Genomic DNA, 14,597 nt, shown 5'->3' on the forward strand with positions numbered 1-14,597 from the left:
TAGCACAAAGGCATGGTGATGACTGGGATCACGCTGTAGAGGTTTACTCGCTGAAAGTACAGTAGCAGAAAGGTGAGGTGAGGACTCGGTTCACCCTGGCAGGATTACTCCCTAGATTTACACTAGCAGAAAGTTGAGGTGAAGACTCGGATCCCCCTGGCAGGATTACTCCCTGGATTTACAAAAGCAAAAAGCGTAGAGAGGACTTGAATCAACCTGGAGAGGATTACTCACTGGACTTAAAATTGCAGAAACCGAAGTGAGGACTTTGATCACCCTGCAGAGGATTACTCACTGGATGTACACTAGCAGAAGGGTGAGGTCAGGACTCGGATCACCCTGGGGAGGATTACTCCCTGTATTTACACTAGCAGAAATGGGTGGTGAGGGCAGGAATCACCCTTGGCAGGATAAATTGCTGGCTGTACCCTAGCAGAAAGACACGGTGAGGACTCGGATTGTCCTATAGAGGATTACCCACTAGATGTACAGTAGCAGTAAGATGAGGTGATGACTGTAGCAGTAAGACGAGGAGAAGAGTGCTGGCTGGAATAACACTCTCCAAATGAATGTTGAAGACGCAGGTGCCCTGGGAAAAGAGACCAGTATGGATGCACACAGTCAGAAATAGGATGTTAGGACTCGCTTAGAAATTGTAGTGCTTGTTATATGCTTGACTAGGGGAGCAAAATTCTAAGGTCACTTAAGTCGTGCACTTCGAGGCAATGGAGTTGGGACACCGGCGTTGCAGAACATGTGCATTGATGCTCCCTCAACAGGAGTGTTGAGTTACACGTACGAACTATTCACGTATTTCCTGGTAGACTTTGCACTTTGGAAACCCTGTTCTGTGAAGCAAGGTGCTGTGGAAGTTGGGAAAAGTCTTTCCCGTGTAACCTCCATAAGCGTTCTTGAGTAGAAGAAACTTTTTCCCTACAAGAAGCATGATGCAGCTTATATGCTGGAGCGGGGCTAAACTCCTGTTCTCATTTTTTTTTTTTTTTTTTTTGTAGAGACAGAGTCTCACTTTATGGCCCTTGGTAGAGTGCCGTGGCATCACACAGCTCACAGCAACCTCCAGCTCCTGGGCTTAAGCGATTCTCTTGCCTCAGCCTCCCAAGTAGCTGGGACTACAGGTGCCCGCCACAGCACCCAGCTATTTTTTTTGTTGCAGTTTGGCCAGGGCTGGGTTTGAACCCGCTACCCTCGGCATATGGGGCCGGCGCCCTACTCACTGAGCCACAGGCACCGCCCCTCCTGTTCTCATTGACATCAGGCACGTATTGCCGTGGCTGTTGGCACATTAACTCCTGAGAACATTGCTTGCAAGTGCACAACTTCAGTGACAGTAAAATTTTGCTCCCCTACTCAAGCATATAACCGAAAGTACTCTTTGCAAGCGAGTCCTAACATCCTATTTCTGACTGTGTGCATTCAGAGTGGACTCTTCCCAGAGCACCTGCGTCTTCAACATTCCTTTCGGAGAGTGTTAATCCAGCCAGCACTCTACTGCTATTCTTACTGTTACAGTCATCATCTCGTCCGTGCTACTGTACATCCAGTGAGTTATCATCTTCAGGACAATCCAAGTCTTTCTGCTAGGGTACATCCAGCGATTTATTCTCCCACAGTGATTCGAGCCCTAACCATGCCTTTCTTCTAGTGCAAATACAGGGAGTAATCCTCCCCAGGGTGACCCGAGTCCTCACCTCACCTTTCTGCTAGTGTACATCCAGCGAGTAAAACTGGTGATCCCAGTCCTCACTTCGCTTTCTGCGATTTTAAATCCTGGGAGTAATCCTCTCCAGGGTGATCCAAGTCCTCTCTACGCTTTTTGCTTTTGTAAATCCAGGGAGTAAACCTGCCAGGGTGATCTGAGTCCTCACCTCACCTTTCTGTTAGTGTAAATCCAGTGAGTAATCCTGCCAGGGTGATCGGAGTCCTCACCTCACCTTTCTTCTAGTGTAAATCCAGGTAGTAATCCTGCCGGGATGATCCAAGTCGTCACCTTTCTGCTACTTTAAATTTAGGGAGTAATCCTCTCCAGGGTAATCCGAGTCCTCACTTTGCTTTCTGCTTTTGTAAATCTTGGGAGTAATCCTGCTGGGGTGATACGCGTCCTCACTTCGCTCTCTGATTTTGTATATCCAGGGAGTAATCCTCACAGGGTGATCCAAGTCCTCACCTCAGCTTTCTGTTATTGTAAATCAAGGGAGTAATCCTGCCAGGTTGATGCGAGTCCTCACCTCATCTTTCTGCTTTTGTAAATCCAGGGTGTAATCCTGCCAGGGTGTTCCAAGTCCCCACCTCACCTTTCTGCTATTGTAAATCCAGAGCGTAATCCTGCCAGGATAATCCAAGTCCTCACCTCAGCTTTCTGCTAGTGTAAAACCACGGAGTAATCCTGCCAGGGTGATCCGAGTACTCACCTTTCAGCTAGTTTAAATCCAGGGAGTAATCCTCTCCAGGGTGATCCGAGTCCTCACTTCACTATCTGCTTTTGTTACACATTAGGTCGAAGAAGAGTTGAGGACTCAGAAAGTCAAAGACTGGAGACCTGTGTTGCATACTAGGCAAAGTGAGAGGTGAGGACAATGTTAGCCAATGGCCATTCAACCGTGTGCATGGTGTCAGTGAGTAAGCACAGAGCCACTACTCCAGCTTATAACTGGCAGTATCCTACTGGCAGAGAAAAGCAGTTTCTTCTCTTATGTCATGCCATTTAGAGATACCCATGAATGCCTTTTTAAAAGTTTCACAATACCTTGCTGCCCAGACGGTTCATAGTCACTTTCTTTATAAACTGGTCAGCGTGATTCAAAGTGCAATGTATTCCAAAGAATACTTTTACTGATCACACAAATTACTCTCTGACAATTCCTGCTGAGGCAACATTAATATATGTGCATCCCTGACCCATTTAGGTTAATGTGCCAACAGCCACGGCACTACGTGCCTGATGTCCGTGAGAAAAGGAGTTTATCCCCGTTGCAGCATATAAGCTACAGCATGCTTCTCAGAGGGAAAAAGTATCTTCTACTCAAGAACGCTTATGGAGGTACCCGGGATAGACTTTTCCCAACTTCCACAGCACCTTGCATAACAGAAAATAGTTTCCACAGTGCAAACTCTACCAGGGAATACTTAAATAGTTCATACGTGTAACTCAACACTCCTGTTGAGGGAACATCAATGCACATGTGCTCCGAATCCTTTGTCCCAATTGCATTGCCTTCAAGTGCACGACTTCAGTGACAGTAGAATTTTGCTCCCCTAAGAAGCATATAACTGGCAGTACGCTTTGGAAGCGAGTCCTAACATCCTATTTCTGACGTGTGTGCATCCATACTGGACTCTTTTCCCAGACCACCTGCGTCTTCAACATTCCATTTGGAGAGTGTTAATCCAGCCAGCACTCTTCTCCCCGTCTTAGTGCTAAAGTCATCACCTTGTCTTACTGCTAATGTTCATCCAGAGAGTGATCCCCTTTAGGATGATCTGAGTCCTCACTGTGTCTTTCTGCTAGGGTACAGCCAGCGAATAATCCTGCCAGGGTGATTCGAGCCTTCACCTCGCCTTTCTGCCAGTGTAAATACAGGGAGTAATCCTCCCCAGAATGATCAGAGTCCTTACCTCACCTTTGTGCTAGTGTACATCCAGCAAGTAATACTCTGCAGGGTGATCCCAGTCCTCACTTCGCTTTCTGCAATTGTAAATCCAGGGAGTAATCCTATACAGGGAGGTCCGAGTACTCTCTACGCTTTCTGCTTCCGTACATCCAAAGAGTAATCCTTCCACGGTGATCTGAATCCTCACCACACATTTTTCCTGTGGTAAATCCAGGGAGTATTCCTGCCAGGGTGATCCGAGTCCTCACTTTGCTCTCTGCTTTTGTATATCCAGGGGTTAATCCTCACATGGTGATCCCAGTCCTCACCGCACCTTTCTGCTAGTTTAAATCCAGGGAGTAATACTGCCAGGGTGATCCGACTCCCCACTCACCTTTCTGCTAGTGTAAATCCAAGGAGTAATCCTGCCAGGATGATCCGAGTCCTCGTCTCACCTTTCTGCTAGTGTAAATCCAGGGAGTAATCCTCTCCAGGGTGATCGAGTCCTCACTTTGCTTTCTGCTTTTGTCAATCCTGGGAGTAATCCTGCCAGGGTGATCCAAGTCCTCATTTGGCTCTCTGATTTTGTATATCCAGGGAGGAATCCTCACAGAGTGATCCGAGTCCTCACCTCAGCTTTCTGCTTGTGTAAATCCAGGGAGTAATCCTGACAGGGTGTTCCACCACCATCCCCCATCCCTTGTCCCCATCTCTGAACTGAGAGCGGAGGTAGGACCGAGGATGGAGGACAGAGGACTGAGGATCTTTGGCATCCGGGCCACTGGGGTGGCGTGGCTCTCCCACGGGAATGACCCTCAGGTCGACCAGAGGTCCGGGATGGGTGTTGGCGCTCCATAGGAGCATCTGCGGGTCAACCAGATGTTTCTGGCGGGACTTTGAAAACTTTTCGATCTGCTGCCGGGGATCCTCCAGCTAAGGGGAGTTCGCCGGCTGTGCACTCGCAAATAGCTCACCTAGCGGTTTCTTTTTGCCCCCCACGGCTTACTCATGTCTTTATTTATTGATTCGTTGATTCATTCTTCTCCTTCCTTCCACCCTTTTATTTATTTGTTTGTTTTTTTATTTTCATTATTTATTTATTTACTGATTTTTTAATTATTTTTAATTTTTCAATTTTAATACAATTCAAATCAGCAAGTGTGCTTCATTTCAGCTCCTGCACTGCCAAAGCAGGGGGCAGAGACTGCTTCAGTTTCTCTGCCTTCTCTTTGTCTGTGATGACCAAGATATACAGATATCTGCTGCATCGAACTTTAAAATTCACGTTATCCTTATTTTTATTTATCTTGACAGACTTGGCATCTTTTCACCTGTCTGTGAGCAGAAACTTCTTGATTTCCTCCATTTTCCGAGGTATGGCGACGAGGCGTGCAGGGAAGGCACAGACCTTGACAACAAGCAGGAAGAGAAGGCTATTTACTTATTTTCTTTGAGACAGAGCCTCGGCTCAGGTAGGGGTGTGTGTGTGTGTCTGTCTGTCTGTCCGTCCGTCCGTCTGTCCGTCTGTCTGTGTATTTGTGTGTCTGTCTGTGTGTCCGTCCGTCCCTCCCTTGGGTCGACCAGAAGTCTGAGGCGGGCATTGGCGCTCAGTCATGTCCTTCATGGGTTGACCAAAAGTCTGTGCCAGGACACTGAAAGTTTTTTTTTTCCGTTGGGAGGGATCCTGTTGCTAGGGGGCAACCACGGAAAGTGGACACACCGTGGCCCATCCTCTGATGCCACTACCGGGTGCCGTAATAGCTCAGCTCGCTTTCTCCTCCAATCTCCCTTATTTTTCCTTCCTCCATTCCTTCCTTCTTCCATCCTTGTATTTATGTTTTTATTTATTCCGAGACAGGCTCAGGGAGGTGTGTGTGTGTGTGTGTCTGCCTCCTTGGCTGCTTGAGCCACAGGTGCTGAGCCTGTTACTTTATTTTTGTATTCATTCAGTCCTTCATTTCATTTTATGTATATACGTAAAACTCTTTTTGCTTTTCCACGTCGGACTGATGGACAGACAATGTGCAGGCCAACATTGCACTGGGGTATGTATCTTCCTTCCTTCCTTCCTTTCTTTCTTTCTTTCTTTCTTTCTTTCTTTCTTTCTTTCTTTCTTTCTTTCTTTCTTTCTTTCTTTCTTTCTTTCTTTCATTCTTTCTTTCATCTCTCTCTCTCTATTTCTTTCTTCCTTTCTCTTTCTCTTTCCTTCTTTTTTTTTTTTATTTTTGCTTCCTCCCCAACCCCATCCCCCAGTTTTCATGCGCACTTGTACCCCTCGCCGGGTCCGCCCCCAGGTTCGTGGTTTCCGTGCGGCGCCTCGCCTCAGCCGGCGCCTAGCTGCCAACTTAGAACTGGTGCAGACCAGGGGAATCCAACTGTTTAATTAAAACAAAGCATCGCGAAGACCCGTGGCTGGTGTTGACGGGATGTTATTTCTGCCCAGTGTTCTGAATGTCACAGTGAAGAAATTCAATGAAGCGTGGGTAAATGGCAGGAGTAACTATGACTCTCTTAAGGTAACCAAATGTCTCGTCATCTCATTAGTGACACGCATGAATGGATGAACTAGATTCCCACTGTCCCTAGCTACTATCCAGCGAAACCACAGCCAAGGGAATGGGCTTGACAGAATCACCGGGGAAAGAAGACCCTCCTGAGCTTGACTCTAGTCTGGCACTTTGAAGAGACATGAGAGTTGTAGAATAAGTGGGAGGCCCCTGGCCTCGCGAGGGCCCGGGGCACCGGTGAAATACCACTACTCTTATCGTTTTTTCACTGACCCGATGAGGCAGGGGAGTGAGCCCCGAGGGGCTCTTGCTTCTGATGCCAAGCCCTGGACACACGCCGGCTGGGCGCAACCCACCCTGGGAACAGTGCCAGGTGGCGAGTTTGACTGGGGCAGTACACCTGTCAAACGGTAATGCAGGTGTCCTAAGGCAAGCTCATGGAGGACAGAAACCTCCCGTGGAGCAGAAGGGCCAAAGCTTGCTTGATCTTGATTTTCATTATGACTACAGGCCCTGAAAGCGTGGCCTCACATTCTTCTGACCTTTTGGGTTTTAAGCAGGAGGTGTCAGAAAAGTTACCACAGTGATAACTGGCTTGTGGCGGCCAAGCGTTCATAACGATGTCGTTTTTTTTTTTTTTTTAATTTTTTTATTAAATCATAACTGTATACAATGATATGATTATGGGGCATCATACACTCACTTCATAAACCATTTGACACATTTTTATCACAGTGGTTAACATAGCCTTTCTGGCGTTATCTCAGTTACTGTGCCAAAACAAATACATTCCTTTTGGAAAGATATATGGAGAACACTCAGAGATCTAAAAATAGATCTGCCATTCAATCCTGTAATTCCTCTGCTGGGCATATACCCAGAAGACCAAAAATCACAACATAACAAAGATATTTGTACCAGAATGTTTATTGCAGCCCAATTCATAATTGCTAAGTCATGGAAAAAGCCGAAGTGCCCATCGATCCACGAATGGATTAATAAATTGTGGTATATGTATACCATGGAATACTATGCAGCCTTAAAGAACGATGTCGTTTTTTGATCCTTCGATGTCGGCTCTTCCTATCATTGTGAAGCAGAATTCACCAAACATTGGATTGTTCAATCACTAATAGGGAATATTCATTTATTTTTTGTTTATTTTCATTTTTAATATATTTACATATTTTCTTTGAGTCTGTCATTTCATTTCATGTATAAACATACAACTCTTTTTCTTTTTCCATGTCGGACAGACTGATGGATGATGTGCTGGCCAACTTTGCACTGGAGTATGTATGCTCTTTCTTTCTTTCCCTTTTTCTTTCTTTCTTTCTGTTTTTGTTTCCTTCTTTCTTTCTTCCTTTCTCCTTTTCTTTCCCTTTCCCTTTCCTTCTTTTCTTTCTGTTTTTTTTTCTCACTTCTCCCCAACCCCGTCACGTGCTTACCGGTCCGCAGGGTTCCTTGGGGGTGGTGGCGTCTGGCCCTACCCAGCCCTCTCTCTCTCCCACCTCCCTTGCCATTGACTAACAGGTGTGAGAGTTATGCCCCAAAGGCATTGGATTTAACTCTTTTTCCGCCCCAGTCCCCTGTCCCCCGCTCTGAACCGAGAGCAGAGGGAGGATGGATTACGGAGGATGAAGGACGGAAGGGCTTCCAGACCAGGAGTGTGGCATGGCTCTTCCGTGGGTGAGCCCGTTGGGTGGACCACAGGAGCAGGCCAGGTGTTGGCGCTCCATTGGAGCATCTGCGGTTCGACCAGACGTCTCTGTCGGGACATTGAAAATTTTTGAGATCATGCCACTAAGCATGCACTCAAGGACCGCGCACTCACAAATAGCTCACCTTGCGCTTTCTTTTTGTCTCCCACCCCGCTTATTTATTTCTTTATTTATATCTTTGTTCATTCATTCTTCTCCTTCCTTCCTCCCTTTTGTTTTTATTTATTTTCATTTTTTATGTATTTAGTTATTTTATTTGAGTCCTTAATTTCATTTTATGTATAAACGTAAAACTCTTTTTCTTTTTCCACATCGGACATACAGACGGACAATGTGCTGGCCAACTTTGCACTGGGGTATTTATCCTCCTTCTTTCTTTCTTTCATTCTTTGTTTCCTTCTGCCTTTCTTTCTTTTTTTCTTGCTTTCTTCATTTCGCTTTTCCTTTCCCTTTCCCATTTATTCTTTTCCTTCTTTTTGTCTTTTAGCTTCCACCCCAACCCCGTCCGCATTCCTACCAGGCTGCTGGGTTCTGCGGGCACGGAGTCATCTGGCCCTGCCCAGCCCTCTCTCAATCCCGCCTCATGTGCGGTCAACCAGCAGGCGGGAGTGTCATGCCCAGAGGGCGTTGGACTTAGTATTTTCCCACTCCGTTCCCTGTGTTCTGCTCTCAACTGAGAGTGGAGAGAGGACAGAGGATGAAGTATGGAGGATGAACAGGTGTCCGGGCCATGGACATGGAGTGCCTCTTCAGCGGGAGAGCCCCTCGTGTCGACCAGATGTCCGGGCCGGGTGTTGGCGCTCCGTCGGAACATCTGCAGGTCAACCAGTTGTCTCTGTCAGGTCTTTGAAAATTTTTGGGATCCTGCCTCTAAGGGTCACTTTTGGACCACGCACTCGCAAATAGCTCACCTAGCAATTTCTTTTTGCCCCCCGCCCCCGCTTATTTCTTTCTGTATTTATTTCTTCATGCATTCATTTTTCTCCTTCCTTCCACCCTTTTATTTATTTATTCATTTATTTGTTTCTTTTCATTTTTTATTTATTTACTTATTTTATTTGAGTCCTTCATTTCATTTTATGTATAGACGCAAAAGTCTTTGTCTTTTTTCACGTTGGTCCGATGGGTGGATGATGTCCTGGCCAACATTGCACTGGGGTATGTTTGCTCTTTCTTTCTTTCTTACATTCTTTCTTTCTTCCTTTCTCCTTTTCTTTCCCATTCCCTTTCGCTTTCCTTCTTTTCTTTCTTTTTTTTTTTTTGATTCTCCCCCAACACCATCTGCATGAGTACTGGGCCTCTGGGTTCTGCGGGCGCGGCAGCATACGGCCTTGCTCGGCCACCTCTCCCTCCTTCCTTACTTGCATTCGACCAGCAGGTGGGAGCGTCATGTCCAAGGGAGTTGGACTTATTTTTTTTTCCTCCCTTGCCCCCACTCTGAACCGAGAGCGGATGGAATACGGAGGACGGACAGACGATGTGCTGGCCAACTTTTCATGGTGGTATGTATGGTCTTTCTTTCTTTGTTTCCTTCTTACTTTTTTTCTTCCTTTCTTCCTGTATCCTTTATTTCTCTTTCCCTTTCCTGCTTTTCTTTCTTTTTTTTTTCACTTCCCCCCCAAACCCATCCACGTGCTTACTGGGACGCTGGGTTCCACGGGCGCGGCATTGTCCAGCCCCACCTGGCCCTCTGTCACTCCTGCCTCTCGTGCGTTCGACCAGTCGGCAGGAGCGTCATGCCCCACTGGCATTGGATTCATTTGTTTTTCCATCCCCTTTCCCCATACCCAGCTCTGAACCGAGAGCCGAGGGAGGACAGAGATAAGGAGTACAGAGGATGGACGGGCATCCAAGCAATGTTGGTGGTGTGGCTCTCCTGTGGGATAGCCCCTCTTGTCCACCAGAGCTCCGGGCCAGGAGTTGGCGCTCCTTCAGAGCGTCTGTGGGTCGACCCGCTGTCTCTGTCAGGACTTTGAGAATTTTTGGGATCCTACCTCTTGGGGGCGCTCGCGGACCACACGCTCTCAAATAGCTCACCTAGCGGTTTCTTTTTGCCCCTGCCCCTGCTTATTTATTTCTTTATGTATTTCTTCGTTCATTAATTCTTCACCTTCCTTCCACCCTGTTATTAATTTTTTTTGTTTATTTTCATTTTTTATTAATTTATTTATTTTCTTTGAGTTCTTCATTTCATTTTATGTATAAACGTAAAACTCTTTTTCTTTTTCCCCTTCGGATGGATGAACGGACAGACAGATGATGTACTGGCCAACTTTGCACTGGGGTATGTATGCTCTTTCTTTCTTTCTTTCCTTTCCTTTCCTTTCCTTCCTTCCTTCCTTCCTTCCTTCCTTCCTTCCTTCCTTCCTTCCTTCCTTCCTTCCTTCCTTCCTTCCTCCCTCCCTCCCTCCCTCCCTCCCTTCCTTCCTTCCTTCCTTCTTTCCTTCCTTCTTCCTTTCTTCCTGTCTCCTTTCCTTTCCCTTTCCCTTTTTCTTTCCTTCCTTTCTGTCTGTTTATAATTCACTTCCCCCCACCACATCTGCGTGCCTACCAGGCCGCTGGGTTCCATGGGCACAATGGCGTCCAGCCCCACACGGCCCTCTTTCTCTCCTGCCTCCCAGGATTTCAACCAGCACACGGTAGCGTCATGTCATGAGGGCGTTGGACTTAGTTATTTTTCCGCCCCATCCCCCGCTCTGAACCGAGAGTGGAGCGAGGATGGTGGATGGAGGACAAATGACGGACTGCCTTCTGGGCCAAGGGGGTGGTGTGGCTTGCCTGCAGGAGAACACCTCAGGTCAACCAGAGGTCTGGGCCGGGTGATGGCGCTCCATTCGGAGCATCTGTGTGTCACCAGATGTCTCTGTCGGGGCTCTGAATATTTTTGGGGTCTTGCATCTAGGGGGCGCTCATGGACCACGTGCTCGCAAATAGCTCAACTAGCGGTTTCTTTTTGCCCCCCCCACTGCTTATTTCTTCATTTATTTCTTCGTTCATTCATTGTTCTTCCTTCCACACTTTTATTTATTTTTTTTGTGTATTTTCATTTTTTATTTATTTACATATTTTCTTTGAGTCCTTCATTTCATTTTATGTATAAACGTAAAACTCTTTTTCTTTTTCCATGTTAGACAGATGGACGGATGTTGTGCTGGCCAACTTTGCACTGCGGTAAGTATGGTCTGACTCTCTCTTTCTTTCTTTCTTTCTTTCTTTCCTTCCTTCCTTCCTTCCTTCCTTCCTTCCTTCCTTCCTTCCTTCCTTCCTCCCTCCCGCCCTCCCTCCCTCCCTCCCTCCTTCCTTCCTTCTTTCTTTCTTTCTTTCTTTCTTTCTTAATCAGACCTTTGTGTTCCCTTTCCCTTTCTCTTTCCTTCATTTCTGTCTTTTTTTTGCTTCCCCCATAAACACATCCATGCGTATACCGGGCCGCCGGGTTACGTGGGCGTGGCATCGTCCAGCCCCGCCTGGTGTTCTCTGTCTCCCACCTCCCGTGTGGTCAACCAGCAGCTGGAGTGTCATGTCCTGAGGGTGTTGGACTTAGTTATTTTTTGCCCCCATCCCCCACTCTGAAACTAGAGTGGAGGGAGGACAGAGGACAGAGGATGGGGGATGGATGGGCATCCAGGCCATGAGTGTGGCGTGGCTCTCCTGCATAAGAAACCCTCAGGTCCACCAGAGGTCCGGGCCAGGTGTTGGCACTCCATCGGAGCATCTGCGTGTCCACCAGATGTCTCTGTCGGGACTTTGAAAATTTTTGGGATCCTGCCTCAAGAAAGTGCTTGCTAAACGCGCGCTCACGAATAGCTCACCTAGCGCTTTCTTTTTGCCCCCTGCCCCCGCTTATTTATTTCTTTATTTATTTTGTTGTTCATTCATTCTTCACCTTCCTTCAAACCTTTTATGTATTTATTTATTTTTCTGTTCATTTTCATTATTTATTTATTTACTTATTTTATTTGAGTCCTTCATTTCATTTTATGTATAAACGTAAAACTCTTGTTTTTTTTCCATGTCGGACAGATGGACAATGTGCTGGCCAACTTTGCACTGGTATATATATGCTCTTCCTTTCTTTCTTTTTTCCTGTCTTTCTCTTTTTCTTTCTTTCTTTCTTACCCCTTTCATTTCCATTTCACTTTCCTTCTTTTCTTTCTTTTTTTATCTCTTCCCTCCCAAACACATCTGTGTGCCTACCGGGCTGCCAGATTCCGCGAGCTTGAAGGTGTTCCACCCTGCCTGGCCCTCTCTCTATCCTGCCTCCTGTGCGGTCGACCAGCAGGCGGGAGAATCATACCCCGAGGGTGTTGGACTTAATTTTTCTCCATCCCCGTCCCCCCTCCCCCACTCTGATTCGAGAGTGGAGGGATTACGGTTGACGGAGGACAGAGGACTGATGGGCGACTGAACCATGGGGGTGGCATGGCTCTCCCGCGGGATAGCCCCTCAGGTTGACCAGATCTCCGGGCCAGGTGTTGGCGCTCCATGGGAGTGTCTGCTGGTCGACTAGATGTCTCTGTCGGGACTTTGAAAATTTTGAGGATCCTGCTTCTAGGGGGCGGTCACGAACTGTGCGCTTGCAAATAGCTCACCTACCTGTTTCTTTTTGCCCGCCACCCATGCCTATTTCTTTCTTTCTTTCTTTATTTATTCATTTTTCTCCTTCCTTCCACCTTTTTATTTATTTATTTATTTATTGGTTTATTTTCATTTTTTATTTATTTACTTATTTTCTCTGAGTCCTTCATTTCATTTTATGTATAAACGTAAAATACTTTTTGTTTATCCACGTTGGATGGACAGACAGATGATGTGGTGGCCAACTTTGCACTGGGGTATGTATGCTCTTCCTTCCTTCCTTCCTTCCTTCCTTCCTTCCTTCCTTCCTTCCTTCCTTCCTTCCTTCCTTCCTTCCTTCCTTCCTTCCTTCCTCCCTTCCTTCCTTCTTTTCTTTCTTTCTTTTTTCCTTTCTTACTGTCTCCTTTTCTTTCCCTTTCCCTATCCTTATTTTCTTTCTCCTTTTTTTTTCGCTTCACCCCAAACCCAATCCGGTTGCCTACTCTGCTGCCGGGTTCCACAGGCGCGGCGACATCCAAACTTGCCTGGCCCTCTCTCTCTCATGCCTCATGTACGGTTGACCAGCAGGTGGGAGCATCATGCCCTGAGGTCATTGGACTGAGTTTTTTTCTGCCCCCGTCCCCCATATGTCGCTGTGAACCGAGAGCGGAGAAAGGATGGAAGATGGAGGAATGAGGACGGACTGGCATACAGGCTACGGCGGTGGCAGGCTCTCCCATGGGAGAGCCCCTCGGGTCAACCAGATGTCCGTGGAGGTTGTTGTCACCCCCTCTGAGCATCTGCGGGTCAACCAGAGGTCTCTGTTGGAACTTTGATTATTTTTGAGATCCTGCCGCTAGGAGGCGCTCACGGTCTGCGCGATCACAAATAGCTCACATAGCGGTTTCTTTTTGCCTCTGCCCCCGCTTATTTCTTTCTTTATTCTTCTCCTTCCTTCCACCCTTTTATTTATTTATTTATTTGTTTATTTCAATTTTTTATTTATTTACTTATTTTGTTTGAGTCCTTCATTTCATGTTATGTATATATGTAAAACTCTTTTTCTTTTTCCACATTGGACAGATGGACAGACAATGTGCTGGCCAACTTTGCACTTGGGTATGTATGCTCTTTCTTCCTTCCTTCCTTCCTTCCTCCTTTCCTTTCCCTTTCACTGTTGCTTTCCTTCTTTTCTTTCTTTTTTCTTTTTCTTGCTTCCCCTCCAACCCCATCTGCGTGCCTTCTGGGCCACCAGGTTCTGTGGGCACAGCGGTATTTTGACTTGTCCAGCTTTCTCTCTCTCATGCCTCCCCTGTGGTCTACCAGCAGGCAGGAGCATCATGCCCAGAGGGTGTTGGACTTAGTTGTTTTTCCTCCCCATCCACTGTCCTCCACTCTGAACCAAGAGCAGAGTGAGGACGGAGGACGGAGGACGGACAGGCGTTTGGGCCACTGGGTTGGTGTGGCTTTCCCACGGGAGAGCCCTTCTGTCGACCAGAGGTCTGGGGCATTTGTTGGTGCTCTTTCGGAGCTTCTGCAGGTCAACCATATGTCTGTGTCGGGACTTTGAAAATTTTTGATCTGCTGCTGGGGATCCTGCCACAAGGGGGCACTCATGGATGGCATGCTTGCAAATACATCTTTTTGCCCCCTGCCCCCACTTATTTCTTTATTTATTTCTTCATTCATTCATTCTTCTCCTTCCTTCCACCCTTTTATTTATTCATTTACTTTTTTGTTTATTTTCATTTTTTATTTATTGTCTTATATTCTTTGACACAGAGCCTCACATCAGGTAGGGGTGTGTGTGTGTTTGTCCCAGTCCTTCCATCTATCCGTCTTTGTGTCTGTCTGTCTTTCCCTATCTCGGGTTGACCAGAAGTCCGAGGCAGGCGTTGGCCCTCGGCCGTGTCCTTCGTGGGTCGACCAGATGTCTGTGACGGGACATTGAAAGTTTTTTTGGTCCGTTGGGATGGATCCTGTCACTAGGGGACACCCTATGGGTTTGGACACTCCACGGCCCCTCCCCCATCACCACTACAGGGGGCCGTAATAGCTCAGCTCGGGTTCTCCCAACACCCACCTTATTTTTCCTTCTCCCTTCCTTCCTTCCATCCTTATATTCATGTATTCAATTATTTTGAGACAGAAAGAGTCTCAGTTCAGGGAGGGGTGTGTATGTGTGTGTGTGTGTGTTTGAGCCTGGC

At 46.9% G+C, this 14,597-nt stretch overlaps 1 pseudogene; it reads right to left on the reverse strand.

Moving 5' to 3' along the window:
- Positions 1-4,773: 4,773 nt before the first annotated feature.
- On the reverse strand, positions 4,774-5,644 carry LOC128588830 (60S ribosomal protein L38-like; annotated as a pseudogene).
- Between the last annotated feature and the right edge of the window lie 8,953 nt (positions 5,645-14,597).

The sequence above is a fragment of the Nycticebus coucang genome, chromosome 6, assembly GCF_027406575.1.
Source record: "Nycticebus coucang isolate mNycCou1 chromosome 6, mNycCou1.pri, whole genome shotgun sequence".
NCBI lineage: Eukaryota > Metazoa > Chordata > Mammalia > Primates > Lorisidae > Nycticebus > Nycticebus coucang.